The sequence below is a fragment of the Oncorhynchus keta genome, chromosome 29 (assembly GCF_023373465.1).
Source record: "Oncorhynchus keta strain PuntledgeMale-10-30-2019 chromosome 29, Oket_V2, whole genome shotgun sequence".
NCBI lineage: Eukaryota > Metazoa > Chordata > Actinopteri > Salmoniformes > Salmonidae > Oncorhynchus > Oncorhynchus keta.
Window position 1 is genome coordinate 50,808,841 of NC_068449.1, and position 26,576 is coordinate 50,835,416.

Genomic DNA, 26,576 nt, shown 5'->3' on the forward strand with positions numbered 1-26,576 from the left:
ATGGTCTTGTAGCCCATTCCAGCCTTGTGTAGGTCTACAGTCTTGTCCCTGACATCCTTGGAGAGCTCTTTGTTCTTGGCCATGGTGGAGAGTTTGGAATCTGATTGATTGATTGCTTCTGTGGACAGGTGTCTTTTATACAGGTAACAAGCTGAGATTAGGAGCACTCCCTTTAAGAGTGTGCTCCTAATCTCAGCTTGTTACCTGTATAAAAGACACCTGGGAGCCAGAAATCTTTCTGATTGAGAGGGGGTCAAATACTTATTTCCCTCATTAAAATGCATGTGTTTTTCTGACATGTGCTTTTCTGGATATTTTTGTTATTCTGTCTCTCACTGTTCAAATAAACCTACCATTAAAATTATAGACGGACCATTTCTTTGTCAGTGGGCAAACGTACAAAATCAGCAGGGGATCAAATATTTTTTTCCCTCACTGTAAGGCCAATTGGAAAAAGATTTTCGCCCTATGAAAATACAGCTGAAAGAGAGGCAATTAACGAAATGAGGTTCCTGTTGAACTATTATGTATATTGCCCAAACTAATAACCTCACTGATTTTAAGTAAAACATAAAAAATATTTGATCCCCTGCTGATTTTGTACCTGATATCGAAAAGGTCAACATTAAGTCACGTGGCCTTTCTGTTCACTGTTTTACACACACATTACATACATGGTTTTAATGCCCTTGCATTAAGGCTTTTATAAGCCCTTACACCTTTAGCTTGGCACCCCCATGATCCAGACTGTGGTTTTGAGTCGGGGAAAACATCTTGACTTCTGCTATGTCATGACTACCAAGCCTGAGTAACACGACAACAGACCGGCGGCGGAATGCGTCACCTCTCAGTTAGACCTGGGTTCAAATACTATTTGAAATCTTTTAAATTCTTTGAGTGTTTGCTGGAGTGCCAGGTGGGTGGCGTTTGCACTTCGACCGTTGGTTCCTTTGGAACAGGCAAGCTCAGTCAAGCACGGGTACAGTATTTTAAATTATTTCAAATAGTATGTGAACCCAGGTCTAGTGCACGCACCTAGGTCATGTCGGGTGTGACCTGACAAGAACTTGCTTATTATTCAGTGGTTAGGCTCTCACCTACTTGCTCTTTTACCTTTTATTGCTGTGTGTTTTTAGTAAATAGCCTACAGCTGTGAGAACACGTCTGCCCTGCCTGGAGAAATACCAGACCTCCCAAAGATCACTCCTTTACAGGGAATCTGTTATGAGGACATGGCCAGGGATCTTACGCTACTAAGCCTAGACTGTTATGGTAGAAGAGTCAGAGCTCAGAAGACATTGTCCTCCATACTGGGTCAAAAAAAAGTTAGGTAAATAAATCACATTTTATTTGTCACGTGCTGAATACAACACGTGTATGACTACAGGTGTATGTTTACCGTGAAATGTCTACCTGCACACCTCATGGTACGTTAAGGGCTTGTAACAAAAATACACTCCCTTTGATCCAAACCTTCTAAAGCCATCCTGTACATGCTCATACATTGTTTGCGATGTCTACTGTCCCCCGTTGGTCAAGGTGGTTCACTGTTGATAGACGTGTAGGAATAGTTTGTTTTATAAGTGGAGATTCCTCCTTGTCCCATGGCCCTCATTGGGGCCTGGACTTGTTTAGTAAACACAGACCTCAGTCCGTGCATTAAAAAACGAATTCAAGGAGCAGCAAAAGGGCTGGGCCCGTATTCACAAAGCATCTGATCTAGGATCAGGTCCCTCGGTTTTATTCATTAGTCAAAAACTAGGCCCTAGACCATTAGCACTCGTATTCTGAGACGCTTTTGTGAATACAGGCCCTGGCAAGGTTCAGTCTAGCACATCTGGAAACGGTCTGGGAATTACACACACATCAAATCACAGACGTTGTCTGCGTTACAGACGTTACAGTACATCTGTCTTGGCAGCCTTGCAGCATTTTTCTGAAGTAGGATGTTTGTTGACGTATTGCATAGGCCTGTGTTTGTGATGTACTTTTCTCTTCTTTAGTCCGGTGTGTGCGCATGTGCGTAGAGCCGCCTGGTTTCCACTCGAGAGACCGTGCGCTGTTGATTTGAAGTGTGTCGACTCTTATGGCCCTCAGATTGCCTCAGCAGCCTCATGGTGTGGGTGGCATGGTCCTTGTAAGGAGAGAGTGTTAGTTTGTTTCTATGGCATCTTCCACCCATGTATAGTGATGTTACTTTACCCACTAAGAAGGACCGTAGCCCCCAGAGATTGAGTGTGTGTTTTCTGATGCCTTGCGTTCAGCATATAGATTTACTGTAGTTCCCAGTAGCTTATTTTCTTTGGATTATCCCCAAACTTGCCTTGTTGTGTGGTTGATAATGTGTATTGATTATTCTGGGTCATGTCGTAACTTATTTCCTCTTCGGAGAACAATCTAGCACTTCATAGGACTGTGAAGCTGATTGGCCTGTCATGTCAGGTGTTCAAAGAAAGCCTGTCACAAACCTCCTGTTAATAACACAAAGAAAGAACATTAAAGGCCAAGTGCAGTCATTTTGGACACCTACTCATTCAAGGGTTTTTCTTTATTTTAACTATTTTCTACAATGTATAATAGTGAAGACATCGAAACTATGAAATAACACATATGGAGTCATGTAGTAACCAAAAACGTGTTCAACAAATCAAAATATGTTTGAGATTCTTCAAATAGCCACCCTTTGCCTTGATGACAGCTTTGCGCACTCATGGCATTCTCACAACCAGCTCCACCTGGAAGGCTTTTTACTCGGGGGGGGCTCCCGAGTGGCTCCCGAGTGGCTCCCGAGTGGCGCAGCGGTCTAAGGCACTGCATCTCGGTGCTAGAGGCGTCATGACAGACACCCTGGATCGAATCCAGGCTGTTTCACAACTGCTTGTGATTAGGCGTCCCATAGGGCAGCGCACAATTGGCCCAGCGTCGTCCGGGCTTTGGCCCAGCGTCGTCCGGGCTTTACTTGTTGAGTGTAGGGGGGCAGTATTTTGATGTTTGGATGAAAAACGTACCCAAATGAAACTGCCTATTCCTCAGGCCCAGAATCTATAATATGCATATAATTGTCAGATTAGGATAGAAAACACTCAAGTTTCCAAAACGGCCAAAATATTGTCTGAGTATAACAGAACTGATATTGCAGGTGAAAACCTGAGGAAAATCCAACCAGGAAGTGCTGTTTTTCCTGAAACCTCTCTCTTCCATTGCATGCCTTCCCTCCATTTAAATGGATATCAACCAGATTCCTTTCCCTATGGCTTCCACATGGTGTGAACAGTCTTAAGAACATAGTTTCAGGTTTTTATTCTGAAAAATAAGCACATCGTGTTAGGTGGCTGGTTGTCAGCAGAGTTTTGCCCGCGCAACAGTTTGGAGCAGACATTTAGCTTGGAGCAGACATTTCTTCTCTCACTCCTATTGAAAAAGCTACGGTCTGGTTGAAATATTATCGATTATATATTGTAAAAACAACCTAAGGATTGATTATAAAAACCGTTTGACATGTTTCTACGAACTTTATGGATACGATTTGGAATTTTTGTCTGCCCCGTCGTGACCGCTCGAGCCTGTCGATTTCTGAACATAACGCGCCAACCAAATTGAGGTATTTTGGATATAAAATCATCTTTATGGAACAAAATAAACATTTATTGTGTAACTGGGAGTCTCGTGAGTGCAAACATCCGAAGATCATCGAAGGTAAGCAATTCATTTTATTGCTTTTCTGACTTTCGTGAGGTGTCTACTGCTGCTAGCTGTTTGTAATGTTTTTTTCTGCTGAGAGAGATGTCCTTACGTAAACGCTTGGTATGCTTTTGTCAAAGCTTTTTTAAAATCTGACAACAAGCTAAGCTGTGTTCTGCTATATTGCACTTGTGATTTCATGAAAATTTAAATATTTTTAATTTAATTTGAATTTGGTGCTCTGCAATTCAGCGGATGTTGACGAAAATGAGCCCGCTAACGCGATGGGTGTGTCAAGAAGTTAACTGACTTGCCTAGTTAAATAAAATAATAGCACAAGAATAGCACGTTGGCTGCTTTTCCCTCACTCTGCGCTCCAACTCATCCCAAACCATCTCAATTGGGTTGAGGTCGGCTGATTGTGGAGGCCATGTCATCTGATGCAGCACTCATCACTCTCCTTCTTGGTCAAATAGCCCTTACACAGCTTGGAGGTGTGTTTTGGGTCATTGTCCTGTTGAAAAGCATATTATAGTCCCACTAAGCCCAAACCAGATGGGATGGCGTATCGCTGCAGAATGCTGTGGTAGCCATGCTGGTTAAGTGTGCCTTGAATTCTAAATAAATCACTGACTGTCACCAGCAAAGCACCATCACACTTCCTCCTCCATGCTTCACAGTGAGAACCACACATGCGGAGATAATCCGTTCACCTACTTTGCATCTCGCATAACACTGCGGTTGGAATCAAAAATGTGGACTCATCAGACCAAATTACATATTTCCACTTGTCTAATGTCCATTGCTCATGTTTCTTGGTCCAAGCAAGTCCCTTCTTATTGGTGTCCCTTAGTAGTGGTTCTTTGCAGCAATTCGACCATAAAGGCCTGATTCACGCACTCTCTGAACAGTTGATGTTGAGATATCTGTTAAACTCCGAAGCATTTATTTGGGCTGCAGTATCTGAGGCTGGTAACTAATGAACTTGTCCTCTGCAGCAGATGTAACTCTGGGTCTTCCTTTCCTGTGGTGGTCCTCATGAGAGCTAGTTTCATCATAGCGCTTGATGGTTTTTCCGAAAGCACTTGAGGAAACTTTCAAAGTTCTTGAAATTTTCCGGATTGACTGAACTTCATGTCTTAAAGTAATGATGAACCGTTGTTTCTCTTTGCTTATTTGAGCTGTAAATGCCATAATATGGAGTGGCTACTAATCTCAATTTTAAAACTTATTTTGAATTGTTTAACACTTCTTTATTTTGCTTACTACATGATTCCATATGTTATTTTGTAGTTTTGATGTCTTCATTATTATTCTGCAATGTAGAAAATAGTTCAAAGAAACGCTTGAATGAGTAGGTGTGTCCATGCGCGCGCACATACTTCAAGTCAATGATGGCATAATGGGTGGGTGGACTGGCAAGGAGCAAAGCAGGAAGTGTACCCATCAATATGTCCTGTGAGTTGTTGATTCAACTCAACTGACATTACAAAAAATACATTCCATTGCATGAGCCACATCAGTTAGCATCATTTGAATGGACATTCTACATTTCCATAAATTATTGCAAGACCATACCAGGCAGCCATTGTGAGTGTACCCATGAGTTTACAAGTCAAAATTGACACACGAATGCCCGGCTATCCAGTCTTCAGTCAGCTGTTCATTCTGCAAACAAAATATTGTATTGCATAATTTAAATAAACTGTAATGGTTATTTAATTTCATCTGTAACCGTTGGTTACATGGTTATATGGTAATTGTACCAGCTAGGAGAAAACGACTGCCCCTCACATTTTAGCCACGGAGGTTCAAGGCCGACCATGGTACTGCACGCATTGTTAGCAGAAAACAGGATCCCTCATTAGGGTGAATTTAAAAAAACGTTTGTCTTCAAAAAAATTATGTATTTACACAATCAGTACCAATAATTGCTTCGAATAAACCAAATGTATGTCTTTTGAACTGATTATTTTAAAATCACACAGAAGTTATAATGATCATTTAGTTGCTAATGGCAGCCTGCAGGACTCCGGTCGGCCTTCACTTTGAGTTACTTGATGAGAGTGGGCAACACTGAGCTAGCCTGCAACGTCACTTCCTGGAGTAGTTCTAATGGCGCATGTTATGTCTCCAGGAGACGCCATCTTCACAGACTTCACTTGGCTTCAATGCGCTATTGAGTCTTCACATGGGCGTGAGTGGTGTCACGTGATCGATGGCTTTGTAAATGCGTACGTACATACACCCCTAGTCTTGGCCCATCTGTTTCACCTGTGTGTGTGTGTGTGTGTGTGTGTGTGTGTGTGTGTGTGCCTGAGCAGCTCTAAGCATGTGCCTTGGCCAGGTGTCCTCCATCAAGATGACAGTGTGTCTGGGGATACTTCAGCTCCTCTACAGTCTAACCTGGATTAGCCAGAGCCCAGGCTGGGGTTGGATACTGCTGGGTGATTGGCCTCTAGACTAACCACCTGTTAATAAGTGAGGTCTTCCTGGGATCCAATTAGGTGTTTTGCTGATTTCCCATCATTGGGTGACCCATACTATGCTGCTTCTGATGTTTTCTCTTCACATCGTCCAGCTATGGTGGATGTGGTAACCAGGTCAGCCCAATATGGCTGGGTTTGCCTTCGTAGTGTGCAATGGTCACAGTACACAACCAGGTTGAAGTTGAGGCTCATTATGACCATAGACTGAGTCCCTGTGAACGAAGTATCCCACCAAGAGCTGCTTTGGCTGCAGTTGTCTCCCGGTCTCCTCTCCCGTAGCGTATAGCCTGCCAGGTTTCTCTTGAGGCCTGAAGTGAGTAATGCTCTTCTAAAGATGTACAGTACTCAACTGGAAACCAATGCTGGAAACCGATATATTCAATGTTTTCTTTGGATGGTTTGCAATATGTTTTCCTTGTCGACGGTGGTCCTGGTATGTTGGACTCTGAACTCTGGAGCAATGACTTCATGTGGCTCCAAGTTATCTTTCTGTATTTTATTTCTATAAATAGAAAATGGAAATGGCTCTTGTTGTCGTTTTGACTACAAACGGTCATCTGAAAACAGGAAAGGAATGCTGGGAAAGGTCAAACTTATGGAAACCTGTGAAATTAGATGGATTTGCTCATTCTCTTACTATCAGCAGCTCAAGTTTATTTGGCCTCTGGGCTCAACGATGAGATGAACAGAGTTTCTGTTCCACAGCTGGGTGGTATGATGATGGTCTTGTTCTGGCACTCTCTCTCTTGGTCTCTTTCGCTCTCCCTCTTTCTCTCGTGCTCCCATCTCTCTCGTTCTCGGGTGCTCCCTCAGTCTTTCGTGCTCTCGCGCTCCCTCGGGGGCTCTCTCGCTCTCGCGCTCCCTCGGGCGCTCCCTCGGGGGCTCTCTTTTTTTTGTTCTTTCTTGTGCTGTCTCAGTCTCGGTGTGTGTCTGGAACCTCTCACCAGAATCTGTAAACATCTCCCAGCTGCTGTGCCGCCAAGTTACATAATGGAGCTACAAACTAACCTTGACTTCCCTCTCTCGTCTCCTATAATTCCATAGGCTCCTGGGAGTCAAAAACCAACTGCTTTCATGATGTAAAAAGATCTGATTGTTCAATAGACCAATTAGTGTAAAAAAAATATCAGAATTGAGTTGCCTGTCTAAACACAGCCACAGTGATCTGCTGTCTCAAACATGCACACTCACTCCTGTCTCACTGTGATCCACTGTTAACCAGCTGAATAGTCTGCCTCTGCTATTCTCAATGTCTTTCCCAGGACTCCTGTCCGGCTCGGTCTGGTGTTAACACCCAGTTAGCCAACAGCAAGCCCTGGCCTGTTCCCTTGGCACTGTCCATGTTCCTAGTGCTGTTGTGATGGGATAGCCTGTCATATTTAGGGGTTATTTTCTAGGCACTGGCAGTCGCTCAGAGGTAGAAACCGACAGGATTTGGAAGCCGATAACTGTGCCTCGTACAACTGGTCTGCCTTGCCAAAAGATCCCCAGTGGCTCCTCAAGTTACATGTTGACTTTTGCCCGACTTGAGCTCCGACCGCTTCCCATATCAAACTGCACTTTTTTGTCTGTCTCTCAAACCAAATTGGTCCAAATTGGTCCATGAAGAAACTAACTTGACCAGAGAACCAAATTAGAGTAGCCTGACCCAGTTCGTGTTCCTGTCTTCTCTTTCAACTGGGTGGAAAGTTGAACACTTTACCATACGGACTGGGTTAGGGTCACCAGAGGGGTTCGAGAAACTCAGAGAACCTGGGGGGGTGCATCATAGTGGCTGTCCAACAGCAACTGCCGGTCTGCTTCCGACGGTTAACAGCAAGGCCCTCGTCTACGCACGCTATGGGAAGAGAGCTCTTATCCGATAGTTACCTTGTTGAGAATGTCGTCAGTGTTTTACGTAGCATAATGGTTTTTATGCCAAACAACCGTCTGCCAGTACTGATTTCAGGAGGTTTTGCCTAGTTGATTATGGCAACCGAATGCAGTATGAAAAGGGAACATGCAAGAGTGACATGACATGCACATCCCAGACTTACCAAACCATATACTGCAGATAAGACAAGGGAAGACCTGCACACTGTATAGCCGAATGCTGCTTTCCTGCTGCACGAGATTACCCAGCCCGTAGGGCCTAGGCCCTAAGTGTGCAGCTGCCCCTTGTGAATGAATGGCTGATTACTAAATGTTAATGAGCCACTATCAGCGGGTAAATCAATCTGCCTCACGGGTGCAGTGGTGACGCACTGTTGCATGTTGACAAGGGTGTATTCAGCCGGTCTGTTCCTGTCTGGGTTTTTGACTTCTAGTCTACCTGTTGTTTTTTGTTTTTATTCTCTAGCTTTCTCCCGGAAGGAATTCCCCACACCTTCGGTGTCAGAAAGATCAAGGAACACCCTGGGTGTCTTCCTTGATGGGGAATAGGGTGCCATTTCTGACGCACCCCTGTTACTTCGTTTAGCCACTGTAGAAGTGAAGTAGTGATTTAATTAAGGTGTAGGGTCATGTTATGTAGTCGAGTTGTAAGGCCTCACCTTCACATGGGAATGTTCACCTATACGTCGTAGATCCTAGATTGCCCGTTTCCTGCTACATACGGCTCTGTATTTCTTTGCATAGCTCTGTCTGTACAGTGGGGCAAAAAAGTATTTAGTCAGCCACCAATTGTGCAAGTTCTCCCACTTAAAAAGATGAGAGGCCTGTAATTTTCGTCATAGGTACACTTCAACTATGACAGACAATGAGAAAAATGAATGAATTTATTTGCAAATTATGGTGGAAAATAAGTATTTGGTCACCTACAAACAAGCAAGATTTCTGGCTCTCACAGACCTGTAACTTCTTCTTTAAGAGGCTCCTCTGTCCTCCACTCGTGACCTGTATCAGTATAAAAGACCACAACCTCAGTCACACTCCAAACTCCACTATGGCCAAGACCAAAGAGCTGTCAAAGGACACCAGAAACAAAATTGTAGACCTGCACCAGGCTGTGAAGACTGAATCTGCAATAGGTAAGCAGATTGGTTTGAAGAAATTAACTGTGGGAGCAATTATTAGGAAATGGAAGACACAAGACCACTGATAATCTCCCTCAATCTGGGGCTCCACGCAAGATCTCACCCTGTGAGGTCAAAGTGATCACAAGAACAGTGAGCAAAAATCCCAGAACCACACGGGGGGACCTAGTGAATGACCTGCAGAGAGCTGGGTCCAAAGTAACAAAGCCTACCATCAGTAACACACTACGCCGCCAGGGACTCAAATCCTGCAGTGCCAGATGTGTCCCCCTGCTTAAGCCAGTACATGTCCAGGCCCGTCTGAAGTTTGCTAGAGAGCATTTGGATGAAGATTGGGAAAATGTCATATGGTCAGATGAAACCAAAATAGAACTTTCTGGTAAAAACTAAATTCGTCGTATTTGGAGGACAAAGAATGCTGAGGTGCATCCAAACAACACCATACCTACTGTGAAGCATGGGGGTGGAAACATCTTTTGAGGCTGTTTTTCTGCAAAGGGACCAGGACCAGGACTGATCTGTGTAAAGGAAAGAATGAATGGGGCCATGTATCGTGAGATTTTGAGTGAACCTCCTTCCATCAGCAAGGGCATTGAAGATGAAACGTGGCTGGGTCTTTCAGCATGACAATGATTCCAAACACACTGCCCGGACAACGAAGGAGTGGCTTCGTAAGAAGCATTTCAAGGTCCTGGAGTGGCCTAGCCAGTCTCCAGATCTCAACCCCATAGAAAATCTTTGGAGGGAGTTGAAAGTCCGTGTTGCCCAGCAACAGCCCCAAAACATCACTGCTCTAGAGATCTGCATGGAGGAATGGGTCAAAATACCAGCAACAGTGTGTGAAACCTTGTGAAGACTTACAGAAAACGTTTGACCTCTGTCATTGCCAAGAAAGGGTATATAACAAACTATTGAGAAACTGTTGTTGTTGACCAAATACTTATTTTCCACCATAATTTGCAAATAAATTCATTAAAAATCCTACAAAGTGATTGTCTGTATTTTTTTTTCCTCATTTTGTCTGTCATAGTTGAAGTGTACCTATGATGAAAATTACAGGCTTATCTTTTTAAGTGGGAGAACTTGCACAATTGGTGACTGACTAAATACTTTCTTGCCCCACTGTATCTCTATGTAAGTCCAGAGTGTGTGACTTATTCACTGTCTTAAGGCGTCTTTGTGCATTTTTTTCCTTTGTGTTATCGCCCTGTTTGAGCCCATGTTGTGACTAACTGGGCCCGTCTGTGGGAGAGTGGAGGTGTGCTGCATCTGTTATGGGATCTGGTTTTCAGGGGGATAAACTGAGATACCAGGATGAGACCAAAACACATGGAACTGAGAGACCCCTAGAGCCCTGAGAGAGGGGAGATCATTACTTTCTCTCACCCCAGATGGCCCTGTGGCATGTTGACTCTGTGATGACCTCAGATTGTTTTACACACGATGCACTGACATCCCCTTCTCTCTACTCAGCCTCCACTGACAGCCCTAACAGAGGGGCCAGGCCGGGAGAGGAGAGGAGAGCCACCCCCAGTGTGGCCTGACCGAGAGACTCGTGAGTAACCGCTTCACTTCCTCTCCCTGGGGATTGGGGAGGGAGGGTGGGGTGTGGTGGAGTTTTCCATGATCACCAGCTGCATACCTTTATGCACAGTACAGATGTTAAGTGTGTATGTGCACTGTGTGGAGCTGACAAGGAGAATCCTAACTGCTTCACTTACGCTCACATGGGAATGGGGGGGGGGGTTTGAGGCCTGTGTGTTTCTTTTTGGTTGAGGCTACAGGAAACGAGACATATATTTAATAGCTAGCTAATTAGACTCCTTTCTTTCTCCTTCATTGACTTCTCAGAGGAGGCTTAATGCTCAATTAAGCTTCCCCCTTTTTAGGCTGTGATTTATCCCTCCCTCCCTCCTGTCTTTTCACTATCTTAGTATTCATGACCGCCTTTCCACTGTGTGGCCATTTTACCACGACTTCATTCTGCTTTCAACTGTGAGCCCACTCGACAGCGCCTCGTGATTTAACTTCTGCCCCCATCTCCTCCAGTACAGAGATATCCTGCTACGTTATTACAGCCTCTTTACGTTACTGAGGTCTGCTTCTGTTATGCTTAGTCTCTAGTTGAGAGAATAAAATCAACACTAACCTGTACCTTTGTTCCCATAACTTCCATATAGGGATTTCAAACTATATTTAACCTAATATGATGAGTCACTCCAGCATTTGACTACTTTTCACATTGCGACATATCTCCAGGAACAGTTAACCTATACAGGATACTGAAAGCTAACATCAAAATGAGCCTACCAAGTTTGAACATTAGTTGCGAGAGTTGGGTCCTGCTCTTAGACCTGCTCTGACAATGAATTTACAGTGATACTTCAAGATTTTGGCAATGCTTCTCCAGGGTCTGATGAATTCATGGATACCATTTTTATGTCTTTGCGAGCAGCTTGAAGGAAGTTGCTAACTAGCGTCAGTGCAATAACTGGAAGTCTATGGGGATCTGCTAGCTAGCAGTCGTAGACTTAAGTATTAAATAGACTTCCAGTCATTGCGCTAAAGCCAGTTAGCAACTACGCTACTTAGCAACTTCCTTCAAACCACTCGCAGAGACATACATGTGTATCTACGAGTTCATCAGACTCTGAGAAAGTAGATAAAGGGCCTCATAGCCAAAATCCTGAAGGATCCCGTTGACTACCAGGGTAAGCAGTTCATTGTTTAACAGCATCCTCTGGCAGGCTCCCCCTGAACCATTTGAAGAGGTTTATTGTACCATATCTCTCCTCAGGAAGCGTTAGCCATGTGTCGTTCCTCCGGAATGAAAGGGAAGGGAACAATGTTGAAAGAGGGAGAGGAATGATACACGGGGAGTGAGCGGGGGAGCGAGCGAGTGAGCGGGGGGGGAGGGAGCGAGTGAGCGGGGGGGGATTGAGCGGGGGGGAGTGAGTGAGTGAGTGAGTGAGTGAGGGAGGGAGGGAGCGAGCGAGGAGGGGGAGGGAGAGGAGGGAGCGAGGGAGGGAGGGAGCGGGAGCGGGAGGGGAGGGAGCGAGGAGGAGGGAGGGAGGGAGCGAGGAGCGGGAGGGAGGGAGGAGGGAGCGAGCGGGGGAGGGAGGAGGGAGCGAGCGGGAGGGAGGGAGGGAGGGGAGGGAGGGAGGGAGGGGGAGGGAGCGGGAGGGAGCGAGGGGGAGGGAGGGAGGGAGGAGCGGGGGGGAGGGAGGGGAGGGAGCGAGGGGGAGGGGGAGGGAGGGAGTGAGCGGGGGGGGAGGGAGGGGGAGGGAGGGAGGGAGGGAGAGGGAGGAGGAGCGGGGGGAGGGGGAGGGAGCGAGGGAGTGGGAAAGAGCGAGGAGGGAGTGGGCAGGCGGGAGGGAGTGGGCAGGCGGGAGGGAGGGAGTGGGAAAGAGCGAGGAGGAGCGAGTGCAGGAGGGAGAGGGCGAGGAGGAGGAGGAGCGAGTGCAGGAGGGAGAGGGCGAGGAGGAGCGAGTGCAGGAGGGAGAGGGCGAGGAGGAGCGAGTGCAGGAGGGAGAGGGCGAGGAGGAGCGAGTGCAGGAGGGAGAGGGCGAGGAGGAGCGAGTGCAGGAGGGAGAGGGCGAGGAGGAGCGAGTGCAGGAGGGAGAGGGCGAGGAGGAGCGAGTGCAGGAGGGAGAGGGCGAGGAGGAGCGGGTGCAGGAGGGAGAGGGCGAGCAGGAGGGAGCAGGAGCGAGTGCAGGAGGGAGAGGGCGAGCAGGAGCGAGTGCAGGAGGGAGAGGGCGAGCAGGAGCGAGTGCAGGAGGGAGAGGGCGAGCAGGAGCGAGTGCAGGAGGGAGAGGGCGAGCAGGAGCGAGTGCAGGAGGGGTGAGTAAGTGCAGGAGGAAGGGAGTGAGTGAGTGCAGGAGGGAGAGGGCGAGGAGGAGCGAGTGCAGGAGGGAGAGGGCGAGGAGGAGCGAGTGCAGGAGGGAGAGGGCGAGGAGGAGCGAGTGCAGGAGGGAGAGGGCGAGGAGGAGCGAGTGCAGGAGGGAGAGGGCGAGGAGGAGCGGGTGCAGGAGGGAGAGGGAGAGCAGGAGGGAGAGGGCGAGCAGGAGCGAGTGCAGGAGGGAGAGGGCGAGCAGGAGCGAGTGCAGGAGGGAGAGGGCGAGCAGGAGGGAGAGGGCGAGCAGGAGCGAGTGCAGGAGGGAGAGGGCGAGCAGGAGCGAGTGCAGGAGGGGTGAGTAAGTGCAGGAGGGATGAGTAAGTGCAGGAGGAAGGGAGTGAGTGAGTGCAGGAGGGAGGGAGTGAGTGAGTGAGTGCGTGCAGGAGGGGGAGAGTGAGTGCGTGGGTGCAGGAGGGGGAGAGTGAGTGCGTGGGTGCAGGAGGGGGAGAGTGAGTGCGTGGGTGCAGGAGGGGGAGAGAGTGCGTGGGTGCAGGAGAGTGAGTGAGTGGGTGCAGGAGGGGGAGAGAGTGCGTGGGTGCAGGAGGGGGAGCAGGAGGGGGAGGAGAGTGAGTGAGTGGGTGCAGGAGGGGGAGAGTGAGTGAGTGCGTGGGTGCAGGAGGGGGAGAGAGTGAGTGGGTGCAGGAGGGGGAGAGAGTGAGTGAGTGCGTGCAGGAGGGGGAGTGAGTGAGTGGGTGCAGGAGGGGGAGGGGGGGAGTGAGTGAGTGCAGGAGGGGGGAGTGAGTGAGTGCGTGCAGGAGGGGGAGTGAGTGAGTGCGTGCAGGAGGGGGAGTGAGTGAGTGAGTGCGTGCAGGAGGGGGAGTGAGTGAGTGCGTGCAGGAGGGCGAGTGAGAGTGAGTGCGTGCAGGAGGGGAGTGAGTGCAGGAGGGGGAGAGTGCATGCAGGAGGGGGAGTGAGTGAGTGCGTGCAGGAGGGGGGGAGTGAGTGCGTGCAGGAGGGGGAGGGGGAGTGCAGGAGGGGAGTGAGTGAGTGCGTGCAGGGGGGGAGTGAGTGCAGGAGGGTGAGTGTGTGCAGGAGAGTGGGAGCAGGAGGGGGGAGTGAGTGATTGTGCAGGGAGGGAGTGAGGATTGAGCGGGAGGGAGTGAGTGATTGAGCGGGAGTGAGTGATTGAGCGGGAGGGAGTGAGTGATTGAGCGGGAGGGAGTGAGTGATTGAGCGGGAGGGAGTGAGTGATTGAGCGGGAGGGAGTGAGTGATTGAGCGGGAGGGAGTGAGTGCAGGGGGAGTGAGTGTGTGCAGGAGGGGGAGAGTGAGAGAGTGAGTGCGTGCAGGAGGGGGAGAGAGTGAGTGAGTGCGTGCAGGAGAGAGAGTGCGTACAGGAGGGCGTGAGTGAGTGCGTGCAGGAGGGAGAGAGCGAGTGCGTGCAGGAGGGAGAGAGCGAGTGCGTGCAGGAGGGAGAGAGCGAGTGCGTGCAGGAGGGAGAGAGCGAGTGCGTGCAGGAGGGAGAGAGCGAGTGCGTGCAGGAGGGAGAGAGCGAGTGCGTGCAGGAGGGAGAGAGCGAGTGCGTGCAGGAGGGAGAGAGAGAGTGCGTGCAGGAGGGAGAGAGAGTGCATGCAGGAGGGAGAGAGAGTGAGTGCAGGGGGAGAGTGAGTGCAGGAGGGTGAGTGCAGGAGGGGGAGAGTGAGTGCAGGAGGGGGAGAGAGTGAGTGCGGGGGGGAAGAGTGAGTGAGTGCGGGGGGAGAGGGAGTGAGTGAGTGCGGGGGGAGAGGGAGTGAGTGAGTGCGGGGGGGAGAGGGAGTGAGTGAGTGCGGGGGGGAGGAGAGTGAGTGCGGGGGGGAGAGAGTGAGTGCGGGGGGGGAGAGTGAGTGGGGGGAAGAGTGAGTGAGTGGCTTAGCTCTGGCATCTTCCCCAATATTTGGAACCAAGGTCTGATCACCCCAATCCACAAAAGTGGAGACAAATTTGACCCCAATAACTACCGTGGAATATGCAACCTTGGGAAAAATCCTCTGCATTATTATTAACAGCAGACTCGTACATTTCCTCAATGAAAACAATGTACTGAGCAAATGTCAAATTGGCTTTTTACCAAATTACCGTACAACAGACCATGTATTTACCCTGCACACCCTAAATGACAACCAAACAAACCAAAACAAAGGCAAAGTCTTCTCATGCTTTGTTGATTTCAAAAAAGCCTTCGACTCAATCTGGCATGAGGGTCTGCTATACAAACTGATGGAAAGTGGTGTTGGGGGTAAAACATATGACATTATAAAATCCATGTACACAAACAACAAGTGTGCGGTTAAAATTGGCAAAAAACACACATTTCTTCACACAGGGTCGTGGGGTTAGACAGGGATGCAGCTTAAGCCCCACCCTCTTCAACATATATATCAACGAATTGGCGCGGGCACTAGAAAAGTCTGCAGCACCCGGCCTCCCCCTGCTAGAATCCGAAGTCAAATGTCTGCTGTTTGCTGATGATCTGGTGCTTCTGTCACCAACCAAGGAGGGCCTACAGCAGCACCTAGATCTTATGCACAGATTCTGTCAGACCTGGGCCCTGACAGTAAATCTCAGTAAGACCAAAATAATGGTGTTCCAAAAAGGTCCAGTCACCAGGACCACAAATTCAAATTCCATCTAGACACTGTTGCCCTAGAGCACACAAAAACTATACATACCTTGGCCTAAACATCAGCGCCACAGGTAACTTCCACAAAGCTGTGAACGATCTGAGAGACAAGGCAAGAAGGGCATTCTATGCCATCAAAAGAAACATACATTTCAACATACCAATTAGGATTTGGCTAAAAATACTTGAATCAGTCATAGAGCCCATTGCCCTTTATGGTTGTGAGGTCTGGGGTCCGCTCACCAACCAAGACTTCACAAAATGGGACAAACACCAAATTGAGACTCTGCACGCAGAATTCTGCAAAAATATCCTCCGTGTACAACGTAAAACACCAAATAATGCATGCAGAGCAGAATTAGGCCGATACCCACTAATTATCAAAATCCAGAAAAGAGCCATTAAATTCTACAACCACCTAAAAGGAAGCGATTCACAAACCTTCCATAACAAAGCCATCACCTACAGAGAGATGAACCTGGAGAAGAGTCCCCTAAGCAAGCTGGTCCTGGGGCTCTGTTCACAAACACAAACACACCCTACAGAGCCCCAGGACAACAGCACAATTAGACCCAACCAAATCATGAGAAAACAAAAAGATAATTACTTAACACATTGGAAAGAATTAATAAAAAAACAGAGCAAACTAGAATGCTATTTGGCCCTACACAGAGAGTACACAGTGGCAGAATACCTGACCACTGTGACTGACCCAAAATTAAGGAAAGCTTTGACTATGTACAGACTCAGTGAGCATAGCCTTGCTATTGAGAAAGGCCGCCGTAGGCAGACATGGCTCTCAAGAGAAGACAAGCTATGTGCTCACTGCCCACAAAATGAGGTGGAAACTGAGCTGCACTTCCTAACCTCCTGCCCAATGTATGACCATATTAGAGATACATATTTCCCCCAGATCACACAGATCCACAAAGAATTCGAAAACAAATCCAATTTTGAAAAACTCCCATATCTACTGGGTGAAATTCCACAGTGTGCCATCACAGCAGCAAGATTTGTGACCTGTTGCCGCGAGAAAAGGGCAACCAGTGAAGAACAAACACCATTGTAAATACAACCCATATTTATGCTTATTTATTTTATCTTGTGTCCTTTAACTATTTGTATGTATGTATGTATGTATGTATGTATGTATGTATGTATGTATGTATGTATGTATGTATGTATGTATGTATGTATGTATGTATGTATGTATGTATGTATGTATGTATGTATGTATGTATGTATGTATGTATGTATGTATGTATGTATAATATGACATTTGTAATGTCTTTACTGTTTTGAAACTTCTGTATGTGTAATGTTTACTGTTCATTTTTGTTGTTTTTCACCTTATATATTCACTTTGTATGTTGTCTACCTCACTTGCTTTGGCAATGTTAACACATGTTTCCCATGCCAATAAAGCCCTTGAATTGAATTGAATTGAGTGCGGGGGGGAGAGAGAGTGAGTGAGTGCGGGGGGGAGAAGGAGTGAGTGAGTGCGGGGGAGAAGGAGTGAGTGAGTGCGGGGGAGAAGGAGTGAGTGAGTGGGGGGGAGAAGGAGTGAGTGAGTGGGGGGAGAAGGGGTGAGAAGGAGTGAGTGGGGGGAGGGGAGTGAGTGGGTGGGGGTGAGAAGGAGTGAGTGGGGGGGAGGGGAGTGAGTGTGGGGGGGGGGGGTGAGTGAGGGGGGGGAGAGGAGTGAGTGGGGGGGGGGAGTGAGTGAGTGTGGGGGGGAGAGAGTGAGTGAGTGGGGGGGGGAGAGAGTGAGTGAGTGTGGGGGGAGAGTGAGTGAGTGAGTGAGTGGGGGGGAGGAGTGAGTGTGGGGGGGAGAGAGAGTGAGTGAGTGGGGGGAGAGAGTGAGTGAGTGTGGGGGGAGAGAGTGAGTGAGTGTGGGGGGAGAGAGTGAGTGTGGGGGGGAGGAGTGAGTGCAGGAGGGAGAGAGTGAGTAGAAGGGAGAGGGAGGGAGAGAGTGAGTAGAAGGGAAAGAGGAGGGAGGGAGAGGGAATGAACAGGGGAGTGGAGTGAGAGATCCACCCTCCCAGCCTTTCTCATTGTTCTCAGGGATAGAGACAGGAAGCCTCACATTCACACTTCTGCGTCAGGGGAGTTTATTTTAATTTTATAACTACCAATGAAGAAACAGGAGGTTTATTAACTTTGAAGCGTCGCTGTCGGTGTTGCTCAGGCTCATCTGTGGGCAAATAGGGAGGGAACCTCGAGGGGATGAGATCACTAATGAGGAGTAGTGTGTGTGTGTGTGTCTGTCCCACTGTTGGAGCAAAGGCGCATAGAAGCAATGCCTTTCCTGTGCGCATGCATGCACAATTGTTTCGGTAAAAACTTTAATTAATTTGAAGTAGGTGTTCACCATCTTTGTTTCCTGATGTGTATTCCCCAGTTTGAAAGTGGATTCTCATATCGGCCTCTCCCCAGCCACTTAAGATTAATGAAAGAGCAAATATGTGAATTCATGCAGAATGGGTTCACCTTTTAGTATGCTTGTATCTGTCCGATGTGTGTGTGTGCTGTGGGGAGCTCTACCTCCTTACAGACGAAAGTGCAGCCAGCATAGACCCTGAATAATTCATTGCTGGCACGCTTTTGTGAATTAAAGGTAAAGCGATTGGATAGCATACAGAGAGCCTCCTATGGGGTGCTCGCTCTGCTAAATATTTAAAGGGATGATCCTGACTGCTAACCCCAGCCAGTCAGTCACCTCTTTAGGCTATATTGCCTTCTAAAACTACAATTCTGAGGCTCTCTGACGGTTTTCTAATGTGACACCATACCTGGGGGTGTTAATAATGGGTGGGTTTGGATTGGAATCCCAGGGGAGCACAGTCTTCATTCTTTCAATGCAGTTTCCTCAGGATGCTAGCTGGATGTTACCTCAACCCAAGCTAAGGTTGATACGTCTGGGCTCACTGGTGAGAAACCGTGTCGGAAGCAGGTGAGCGGAGTTAGAGGTGCACACTTGTTTCTTTAAAGAACAGTTGCAATAGAAGTATGCAAGTTGTGTTGTTTGAATAACATGCTGACTACCCTGGCTACGTGTAGTTGATTTTATCTGTCCAGCGGCGATCATGACACGCAGGTTAAAATATCAAAACCAACTATATTACTTTGGTGGCAGGTTGAAACACATGAAACATTCATGGACATTTAGCTAAGCTAGCTGTTGCTGACTAGTTTGTCCTGGGAGATGGACTTTGGGTTGTTATTTTAACTGACATGCTTATGGTCATTGTTTTTAGCTTATTATTTGTAGATTTCTTTTGTGCCCGAGTCACAAAACGGTGTGTGCTTCTACTCCAACGAGCCAGTTTTTTTTTGTTGTATTTCAAACATCCCCGTGGCCAGTGAGGTTGGCGTGTAAGGCTTTTCACGGTACATCAATATTAGAACAGTGTAGGCTACAATGAATGGATGTAACGTCAGCTATCAGTCATCACTTGCTTATTTCAATGATCAAAATACAGTTGTGTGTTTGTGTGTGTGCCCAGATAAGAATGGCTCTAGTGTTTGTCGCTCTCACACTGTGTGTTTGGTGGCACCGCCTGCTCCCTCTGGTTCTCACACTGTGTGTGTTTGGTGGCACCGCCTGCTCCCTCTGGTTCTCACACTGTGTGTTTGGTGGCACCGCCTGCTCCCTCTGGTTCTCACACTGTGTGTGTTTGGTGGCACCGCCTGCTCCCTCTGGTTCTCACACTGTGTGTTTGGTGGCACCGCCTGCTCCCTCTGGTTCTCACACTGTGTGTGTTTGGTGGCACCGCCTGCTCCCTCTGGTTCTCACACTGTGTGTGTTTGGTGGCACCGCCTGCTCCCTCTGGTTCTCACACTGTGTGTGTTTGGTGGCACCGCCTGCTCCCTCTGGTTCTCACACTGTGTGTGTTTGGTGGCACCGCCTGCTCCCTCTGGTTCTCACACTGTGTGTGTTTGGTGGCACCGCCTGCTCCCTCTGGTTCTCACACTCTGTGTGTTTGGTGGCACCGCCTGCTCCCTCTGGTTCTCACACTGTGTGTGTTTGGTGGCACCGCCTGCTCCCTCTGGTTCTCACACTGCCTGTCTGTGTTTTTATTAAGAGAAACCTTTTGCTGCAGAGTTCCGGCTGCAGGGCTGTTGGTGCCTCTCTCTCTACTGAAGGAAGTAACTTAATTACAGTCTGTAGACGGCAAGAGAGGGGGAAGAGCACCCGCTTGGTTACCTCCCAATGTTTGATATAGTAATTAGGTAATATCCACGGGAACTGCTGTGCCCGTCACAACAGGCGCGGTCGCTTTCATCTTTTCCTCAAGGTACAGGGAGGTACTGGACTTCATTCCTCTGAAAAAAGAAAAAACGATCTGATTCTTGTTTTCTTTTTAAAGGATGAGCTAGGATGAGCTTCATTCACCTGAAGAGGCAGGTCGTAGTTGGAATTTCAGGCTGTGACGTTTATTTAGAAGAGGTGTGAAGCAGTGGTGTCTGGGAAATGTGGGATCAGTTCCTGGAAGAGGTGAGCATTTCTTCACAAGTACAGACGGGGCACAGGGGGAAGACAAGTAGACCTTGGCTTTGTCATATCCTGAGGTGAAAGCGAGGCACTTTCCACAACAGCAGAGCAGCAGAAGAGAAGAGGTCTGGGATTCAACCAGTCGTTCTTTGTGTCACTCCTTAATCAGTCCCCCAGCGCCCACAACCCACAAAAATCCCATGTAAATAATTTAAAGGCCCTTTCCTTTCGCCAGCCCAGCAGCCAGGGGAAGAAAATGGCCAGCCCACAATTGATGACACAGGACAGCAGAGGACAGTAGAAATGGCTGCTGATATACTAAGGCTGCACCTGAAATTGCACCCTATTCTCTATGTAGTGCAACACGTTTGACCAGGGCCCGTAGGGCCATTTCAGTTGCACTCTGCGGCTTTCAGCAATTGCTAACAGGGTCGGATAGTAAAACTAGCTGCAGATGCCATCTCTGTTAGTGGCGAGGCGTTAAACAACTTGGAATGGCCGCGTCACGCTGTCAGCTTACATTTGGGCGTAATGAAAGGGCGGCTCGGTAGGTATTGAATCCGCTGCGCTTTTTTGTTTAACATTGGAATTGTTTATCGTGAGTGGATCCATGCAGTGGGAAGAAATGGAGACTGTAAGAAATACCATAAAATCTTGAGAGAACCGTCTCCTCTCTTGATGATCTATTGGCCCAACAGAATATAAATGCCTTACAGTTTCCTGTATGCCCACATCTTAGGTTATACTGGGATCCTGACTACAATACCACGTAAGTGTAATGTGTTTAAATGGCACTGGAGTAAAACCTGCTGGCCATTTTGTTTCTGCTTTTAGATGTTGCTTCTCTATTGTGGGGAACAGGGGTGAAATGACTCAAACACACACTGTTTGCTGTGGCGTGTTCTTTGCTGTTACTGTGAGAGCTGGGTAGTAGGATGGTGCTGTTGTTTGTAGGTGGCGCTGTGTGTACGTTCCCTCGTCAGAGAAAAAAGGCGTTCACAGTCACACGCTTCAACCCAGTCATTCATGCTTCGGAAGCTCCGGACGAAAACAGGAAAACGGGAAACCAGGAAACCACCCTGCACTGTTCTGTTCCTGGTGTGGCAGGAAGCTGTGGCTTCACAGGCATCGTTCACTCTTGGAGGGCCCACCCTGTCCACCCAGAACGTTGTTGTTGTTGTTGTTGTTGTTCAGTGTGTCATGCAGGCAGTCAGTGGACAATGTGACATTCCTTTCTGTTGAAAATAGAAGAGGATAGCCACTTGTCGGCCTGTGGGTTACTCAGCCTAGGCATTTTGGTTTGTTGTTGCTGAGGACGTCATGCAGTCAGTGGGCCTATATCTGACACATTTCTGTTGAGAATAGAGGAAGTAGTAGTACCTGTGATTCTCATGCTGTAGTGGAGGGGAAGGCATTGTACCGTATTTCCCCACTAGAGGACAGTCTAGTCAGAGGAAATGGACACTGCCTGGTCAGATGGAGTGGAGAGAATCATTCTTCACTGGCTCCTATTGGGTCTCTCTGTACAATGTCATAGGAGCGGTTACTGTTCGCCAGAGAGGTTCCCTGAAAACACGCCACTTCAATACGGCTACAACTTTTTAGTTGCAGGTTAGGAGAATAAGGTTAATGTTAGGAAAAGAGTTAGGTTTTTAACAAAAAGTCAGTTGGGAGGAGATTAATGATCAAGGAAAAAGGCAGAGATTTTAATGAAGGACCCAGACCTTGCTTGATATAGAACGACGATGGTAATTAGATCATTGAATAATCTGCTTACAAGTCACTACTTTGTAAAAAGGAAAGGTTGGAATCCATGCTTATTCCCCAGGTCCGCAAACCACTCCTAGACAGTGGGAAAACGCTGGACAAACGCTCTATAAAACGCCTCATCACATCAGGCCCAGTGACACAAGTGGATAATGATTTTGCGTCCAAGGATTTGTGTAGTTTTTAATGCACTCTCACTTTTCTCCATTTTAAAGTCCCTAGGCCAATCTGGGAATTCCCATGGCTCAATGCAGCGCACCCCTAGCCTGGTGTCCTAACTGAATTTGCTAGATATTTCGCTGTTTCACTTCCCTTCAGCCCTGAAGCCAGGCTAAGCTCACCCCACCCTAGCCCTATGTTTGGCTGTCTGGTCGGTGGCCAGGCCTGCGGCCAACATCAAGACAGACTGCAGATTTACTGTCCGTCTTTACAACCGCATCACAATTAATACTTGGAGGAGTGGATCATGTCTTTACAGATGGTTTCCTCCATCAGAAACAAACACAAGACTGTTCAGATGTCCTTGACAAATACCTGCTTTCTGCCTGGGCTCCTTCATTGACTTAGCAGAGTAAGACTCGGTGGCAATGAAAGTCGCTGTAGGCTAAATGTTGGCAGTGGATACATTTTCCCATAGCATGATATTGGCAGTGGAACATCATGGCCATCATTTAGTCGGACTACAGCTGTAAATTAACGCTTAGCTAAATGTGGTGCAACTTCTCAGTGCTCTGAGAATATATGTTGCACGTTGTCCCTGTCTAAATAAACGTAATACATCAACTCAAACGGGAAATAGGTCTGAGGTTCTAACCATGCTCCTTGTGTTTTACCATTGAAAGCTTATGCCTAGTTTTCCAACATTATGACAGTTTAACTTGACGATTTGATGAAATGGGTCATGATTCAGGTATTGTGCGTTTTATTTATTTTTGACCTCAGTGCTATAGAAAGAAACACAGAGCCTTCTCAATATAGGTGTCCACAAAGGTGTCCTTCCTATTCAACTCTGTTTCTGTACAATGTGTGAAGGTGTAGTCCTGACATACTGCAGTGCTGCCGTCATGAGCGATGCCAGCCCCCCCCGCGCAGACACACCTGTTCCCACAGCCGTGTACTAGTCACCCACAATCCCTCTCTCTCCAGGGATTGAACAAGTCTGATCACACAGGAGGATGATAGCCAGCATCACACAGCCTCCGGCTACTGCAGCTGCACCGTGATCTAAGGACTCCCTAGGTACTACTGCATCGGGGAATTGGACTCCATTTAGACACATTCAGTGAACGATTTCCGTTATGATGAAAAAAAGACATGCTGCTTTGTAGGGACTCTATGTACTCCCTAGGGCAGGCCTCTCCAACCCTGTTCCCGGAGAGCTAGAATCAGGTGCTCTAGGTTAAGGTTGGAGTGAAAACCTACAGGACGGTAGCTCTCCAGGAACAGGGTTGGAGCGAACCTATAAGACTGTAGCTCTCCAGGAACAGGGTTGGAGTGAGCCTACAGGACGGTAGCTCTCCAGGAACAGGGTTGGAGTGAACCTACAGGACGGTAGCTCTCCAGGAACAGTGTTGGAGTGAACCTAGAGGACGGTAGCTCTCCAGGAACAGGGTTGGAGAGCCCTGCCTTAGATCTTACCCTATAGGTGAATTATACCCACTCAAATGTCTGAAATTAATCTATTCAATGAACAGTTCTGATAACAAAGTTCTGATAGATAGCTAGGCTTCGGAAAAGGTATTTCCATTTGGTAGCATTAACATGGCAGGTAAAATGAATTTCATATTAAGCCGGAAGGTCAGACACCTACCTGGCTGAGGTGATTATTTTAATGGGTTTATTCCTGTCTGAGTTATGTTATGTGGTGTTTACTCTGCATCTTAGTCAAACATTTTATACACACACATCAGTAGACTCACAGGTGCTGGGAGAAGATTTAGCCTCACCTGTAACAAGACTAGAGCCACCATACGGGTAGGGCTGAACTCTAGAAATATCTGTGTAAGTCCCAAAACGACATGTTTCCAATCTCAAATTGTGTGTGTGTGTGTGAGAGAGAGTGTGTATCTGCTCTGTGGTTGTTGCGTGGGAGTGGGTCGGTTGCTTGCTGTGTTGCCGGCTTGGCCTGAGTAGTAAACTACAGCTAATGAACCCATGCTGCTCCAGGCTCCATATGGAGGAGTGACTGCCTCTCATCCTGTACTTGGCAGCACCCACCTCCCTCGCTCCACCCTCCACTCTGGCAGGATTAGACTGTGTGCCAGGTTGCCTTTCAGATCAGACTTAAATCTTGACCAGGCAGTATTATGTCATGGGTAACCTCTGACACAGTTCCATCTCTCTAAGACTCCTCTTCACTGTTTTGGACGTTTGAGACCGTTTCAGAGGACTGGGAAAGACACACAGCTTGTGGTAGAAAGGTAGAAGTGGCCTAACAGTGTCACCTTGTGGTGTATTGGTTGTCCGTTGTCTCCGCAGTGGGAGGAGCGGTGATGCTTCATCTGGAGTGTCAGCTAACATGGTTTGTGTGAGGTAATTGAATCTGAGATGCAGATCTGAGATAAATTAGCACTGCCTCACTGTAAATGGTGTGCTGAGATGCCCACGTCTCGTTGAGCTTGGCTCAGAAGTACTGTACGCCCAAGACGCGCGCGCGTCTTACGTGTCAAAACTGACTAGTCAGCTCAGAGGCCGACTGAGGTGACAATAGGTACTCAAGCTAGGGCAAGTGATGGAGATGACAAGTGCCAGCTTGTCAGTGACACTCTTGCTTTGCTTTGTTTTATGTGGTGTCCATGTGATTCCGTGTAAATGAAGCCCGTCAACAGCTGATCTTGCCCTGTGCTAAAGTCTGGAATTTCACAAGGAGACTTTAATGTGGTGTGTAGAGGATTTACTGGCTTTCGTCATGAGCCTTGGTTTCTGCTTCTCTTTTATTTAAACCCCTTTTTCAGTTCCCTGTTGCTTATTGCGTTTAGTCCTGACACTTGTCATCTCCCCTCAAAGATTTATTTTCAGGGTTGAAGAAACACCCAATGCAATGAATGGGGAAACCTCATCACCTGACCATAGACCTTGCAACTCCAGGCCCAGCCCAGTGTGTACACCATCTGCAGAAGAGGAAAGCTTTTGTCGCCTGGTCTGGCTCCACACAATGGAGCTGTAATTGTATGGTGTTGGCTGTTGGAGGCTAGCTGCGTATTCCTGATTGCCGGTGACTGATAACTCCGTCAGCCCCTGCTCCTCGCCACACACAATGGATGTTGTGGAAACTAGCCTCCGGTCAAAACAATGGTTGGATTTTCCTGAAGCTGCCGCCTGCCACCTTGTACGCCATGTGTGTGTTTCTGTATTTCTTGAATGCTCTCAATAGACGTGGTGACCTTTTTTTAGGCTAATTGGGGAGAACAGTTGGAGTTCGGAGATGTGGCCTTTTTTTTTTTGTGACTGCGTGGCTGCCTCTTCCGCCTCGCAAGTGTTTATGTTTAGGCTAAATGATCCTTGACTGCACTAAAAGCCTTGCCTCCACATCCTGGCTGCAGAAATATAAACGGGATCCTTTTAAAGTACAGTCTAATGTGCTTTCCTTCACTCACTCCAACTGTAAGCAAAGAAAATCCAGTTAGTTCCCCTTTCATCCCGTTCAGTCCATCTCTTCCTCTCTTCCCCCTGAAAACCTCCACCGGTACTGTGGTACAGCGAGCCGCTCCGCCCCAGGGATCAATATCGAAGCCGGGAGCTGACGCAGTGAAAAGCAATATTTATAAATAATGAACTGGACGTTCGTTCACCCGCTCTCTCGTTCTCTCTAGAGAGGAAAATAACAAAATGCTCAAATAGGGGATTATTGAACCCAGAATAATAATGGTGTGCTGAGGTGTGCACAGTCTTGTCTTTCCTGCACGGTAGCCTGCATCAGCCATGCAGAACTAACCAAGGGAGAGAGAGAAGGGTCTGTATCATTGTTGCCAAGTTTTGAAGTTTCCTAAGTGGCTTTTTGTTCCCTCTGAGCAGAGTGACTGAGAATCACAAGGACGGAGACCTTTTTAATGATTGCTTTGCATAGAGAAATTGTGACTGGAGAGTTGAGGAAAATAACTTTGTTCTCTCCACTCAAACGAAAGCGGTTTCTCAATGTTTTTGATGTTTACATGTGTCATATTTGTTTGAACAGCTGGTTGTGGTCTTACTGTTTTTCTCATGCTACATCTGGATCTTTTTTATTTAAACAGCCTCTTTTCATTTCAGGATGTCTCTGGGCACACTGTTCCAGGCAGTAGGCTTGTTGATTTGTACTGTTTGTTCCAGTGAGGTGGCAATGGGGGATCAATCTCACCCTCTCGCTCTCAATTTTAATTTCAAATCAAATTGAGGGCTTTTATTGGCATGGGAAACATATGTTGACGTTGCCAAAGCAAGTGAAGTAGATAATAAACAAACAATAAAAATGAACAGTAAACATTACACTCACAGAAGTTCCAAAAGAATAAAGACATTTCAAATGTCATATATATATACTCACCCCATCTCTCAATTCTATTCAATGGGCTTTATTGACATGGGAAACATGTTTACATTGCCAATGCAGGTGGAATATCTATCTCTCACCCTATACAACGATCAGTCATGACTTCAAGCAG

At 47.6% G+C, this 26,576-nt stretch overlaps 1 protein-coding gene across 1 annotated transcript in view; it reads left to right on the top strand.

Annotated features, from left to right (window-relative positions):
* LOC127905985 (F-box/WD repeat-containing protein 7-like) overlaps positions 1-26,576 on the top strand; it is a 96,489-nt gene that overhangs the window by 40,272 nt on the left and 29,641 nt on the right. The window contains exon 2 of the mRNA XM_052486718.1: positions 10,658-10,739. The gene's annotated coding sequence lies outside the window, so the exon portion shown is untranslated. The remainder of the gene's footprint in view (positions 1-10,657; positions 10,740-26,576) is intronic.